The 3,535-nt window shown below is 45.8% G+C and overlaps 1 pseudogene; it reads right to left on the bottom strand.

The window, feature by feature from the left end:
* Positions 1-1,685: 1,685 nt before the first annotated feature.
* LOC128579179 (KH domain-containing, RNA-binding, signal transduction-associated protein 1-like) lies at positions 1,686-2,929 on the bottom strand (annotated as a pseudogene).
* Positions 2,930-3,535: the final 606 nt, after the last annotated feature.

The raw sequence follows: 3,535 nt of genomic DNA, 5'->3' as shown, positions 1-3,535 counted from the left end.
TGGTGCCTGGCCTGATTAATCTATTAATACCTTTAAGACATCTTTATCTTCAAGACATCTTAAAGGTATTTTATCAGTTATGGTGCAACATGTATGAAATAGCATGTATGGAAAGCTGTATCCCTGTGAATCTTCAAAAACATTATCCTTATTACGTGGATGAGTAAACACAACCTTTGGGATATGAAATGACTGCTCACAAGCACATAGGTCAGAAAGGAGAACTTTCAACAGCAAGAAGTGTATTAAATTCTCCCTAGGCTTCCTGAGGCTCTCTGTTCTTGACAGAGAGAAAAGGGCTGGAGAAGCCTCATTTGTTCACGTTTTATATTGTGTAGGGCAATACATTATTTTTCTTTCACCGACATGAAAGAAAAAGGTAAGAAATTGAACTTACAGCAATCCCAGATCTGGCAAAGAGCCAATGCTAGTAGACGTCGGCGGGGTGGGGGGAGAAAGTTCATCACAGACATCAAGGTTTGAGCAGATGACTCAGAAAAAAGAAAACTCAGACATTAAACGATTCAGAGGTGACTCTTAGTTAAGAAACTGGAATGAGGGGCTGCGCCTGTGGCTCAGTCGGTGAGGCGCCGGCCCCATATACCGAGGTTCAAACCCGGCCCCGGCCAAACTGCAACCAAAAAACAGCCGGGCGTTGTGGCGGGCGCCTGTAGTCCCAGCTACTTGGGAGGCTGAGGCAAGAGAATCGCTTAAGCCTAGGAGTTGGAGGTTGCTGTGAGCTGTGTGAGGCCACGGCACTCTACCGAGGGCCATAAAGTGAGACTCTGTCTCTACAAAAAAAAAAAAAGAAACTGGAATGAAACAATGAAACAACATGATTTACTAGACACATGGACAGCATATTGTCCAAAAATTAGTAGAATGTTAACATCCAAGAAAGGATGCAGAAAAGCAGGTATATTCTGAAACTGATGGTGACCATGTACCTATAACAGCACTTTGGCAAGTAATCTGACTGCAGCTATTTAATATTAAAATTGTGCATAGGCATGTCTCTTTACTCAGTAATCCCTTTTCTGAGAGTCTGTCTTCTGTAGAGGTTTAATGTATTTTGTGGGGTAAACTGTATCCTTTCTCATTCATAAGGGGACGTTCTAACACTTAGCACCTGAGAATGTGATTATATTTGGCCATACAGATTTTTTTTATTAAATCATAGCTGTGTACATTAATGCAATCATGGGGTACAATGTGCTGGTTTTATATACAATTTTTTTAATGTAAAAGGTATACTTCTGTCTATATTTAAACAGCAAAAAAGCATCTACACAGTTAAATTAATTCGCTATTCCTAAATCTATTTTAACTCATTTAAAATACTACACACAGAAGCCAGAACGCAGAGTTAAGAATGGAATAAGGTGGGGAGAAGAAGGGGAACACGAAGAAAAACACTTGGCGAATTACTTACCTGTTGTGGGTAAAGCAACAGGAATCCTGGCAGATACAAGAAATCAGTTTGTGGCGGGTGCCTGTAGTCCCAGCTACTCGGGAGGCTGAGGCAAGAGAATCGCTTAAGCCCAGGAGTTGGAGGTTGCTGTGAGCTGTGTGACGGCACTCTACCGAGGGCCATAAAGTGAGACTCTGTCTCTACAACAACAACAACAACAAAAAAATCAGTAACAACTTTGCTCATAACTGATATTTTCCCCTCATGTTTGTTTTTAATAACGTCCATGTGGGTGCTTTCTGCATGCTTCCTTCACTGGCCTAGCTGGAGGAGCCTTCGGCGATGGCCTTGTCCCATTCCAGTTGTCCTGGCCATAAGCTTCATAAGAATCTTGTACCTCCACATGTCCATAGTCATGTTATGAATCCCCTTGGCTCTTGGCTGTAATAGCCTTCTTGGCCTTCATAACTCTGTTCTGCACATGTATCATATCCATATTCATATGTTTCTGGTGCAGGGGGTGGAGGCAAAGGTTTTCCCTGGATGCCTGCTGTTGGTGCTCTTGGTGTTGGAGCACCTCTCACAGTAGGTGGGGGTGGCACGCCTCAAGTCAGGGCGGCACCTCCGGTGATGGCTCCTCTCACTGGAGTACCACGCACCAAAGCCCCAGGAGGTGGTCCAACACCACAGCCCCTAGGAACAGGTGGGGGGGGTGCAGCTCCTCGACCTCTCACTGGTACCCTACGTCCACAAGAAGACTCAGGTATGAAAGCTCTAGAAATTGTTCCTGGCGGATATCCATCATATCTGGTAATAAAAAAACTTCCATGACATGGGCCATAAGAGCATAAGCCTCACATGAGGGTCCAAAGACTTCAGTGAAGACACCTAGATCAAAATCCAAGTGGGCATATTTCAGGTCTCCACCTTTGTACAGCTCCTCCTCCTTGGCCTTGTCTCTCATTGAGCCCTTTCCCAACACAGATCTTTGCACCAGTCTTTTCCTGCAGGCTTTTGATTGTATTCCCTTGTGGTCCAAGAATCTTGCCCACATACTGCTTGACAGGTATACACACCCGCTCTTTCAGCTTCATATTCTTAGGAGAAAAATCCAAGTAATTCTCCTGCATCCTTTTTTGAATCTTCTTTCTGAACCTTCTCAATTTCTGCGGACAGCAGCTGCCTGGTGAGAGTGAAGGACGGGTCCAGCGAGTCTTTCTCTGCCCTGAGTTGGGCAGGTACTTGTTCTCTGGCTCCGTTTTGACAGAGTCTGTGGCTGAGGGGGGCAACAGCGGGGTCAGCGCTGGACCGCCCACTGTTGCGTCGGGACCCGTGGCCAAGAGCAGCAGGAGTGGCGGGCTAGGCCCGGGCGCCCCCTGGGGACCCCCCTCCACCTCCCTGGGACCCGTGAGGCAGTGGCGGCTGCGGAGTCGGCGTCTGACATACCTGGGGGTCCCTGGAGCCATTATGGCCCTAGGACCGGCTCCTACGCACGGCGGGGTTGTCCCGGTGCTGCATCGGGGAAGATGTACCAGCCAGGGAGCAACGTGGCAGCGGCAGTTGGTGGGGGAGGGAGAGCTGGACCACCAAAGCCGACCAGAGCAACCCAGGGAGAGAGAGAACACCGGACTTTATGTACAATTTGAAATACTTTCATCAAACTGGTTAACATAGCCTTCATGGTATTTTCTTAGCTATTGTGTTGAGATATTTATATTCCACATTTAGTAAATTTCACATGTACCCTTTTAAGATGCACCATAGGTGTGGTCCCAGCAATTACCCTCCTTCCGCCCATCCTCCCCCTTTCCCTCCCTTTCCCCATATTCTTGGGCTATAATTGGGTTAAAGCTTTTATATGAAAGCCATAAATTAGTTTCATAGTAGGGCTGAGTACATTGGATACTTTTTCTTCCATTCCTGAGATACTTTACTAAGAAGAATATGTTCCAGCTCCATCCATATAAACATGAAACAGGTAAAGTCTCCATCTTTAAGGCTGCATAATATTCCATGGTGTACATATAGACAATTTATTAATACATTTGTTGGTCGATGTGCACTTGGGCTTCTTCCATGACTTAGCAGTTCTTAATTGGGCTGCAATAAACATTATGGTATAAA

This window comes from Nycticebus coucang, chromosome Y (genome assembly GCF_027406575.1).
Source record: "Nycticebus coucang isolate mNycCou1 chromosome Y, mNycCou1.pri, whole genome shotgun sequence".
Taxonomy (NCBI): Eukaryota; Metazoa; Chordata; class Mammalia; order Primates; family Lorisidae; genus Nycticebus; species Nycticebus coucang.
This window is presented reverse-complemented; position numbering and strand designations above follow the sequence as displayed.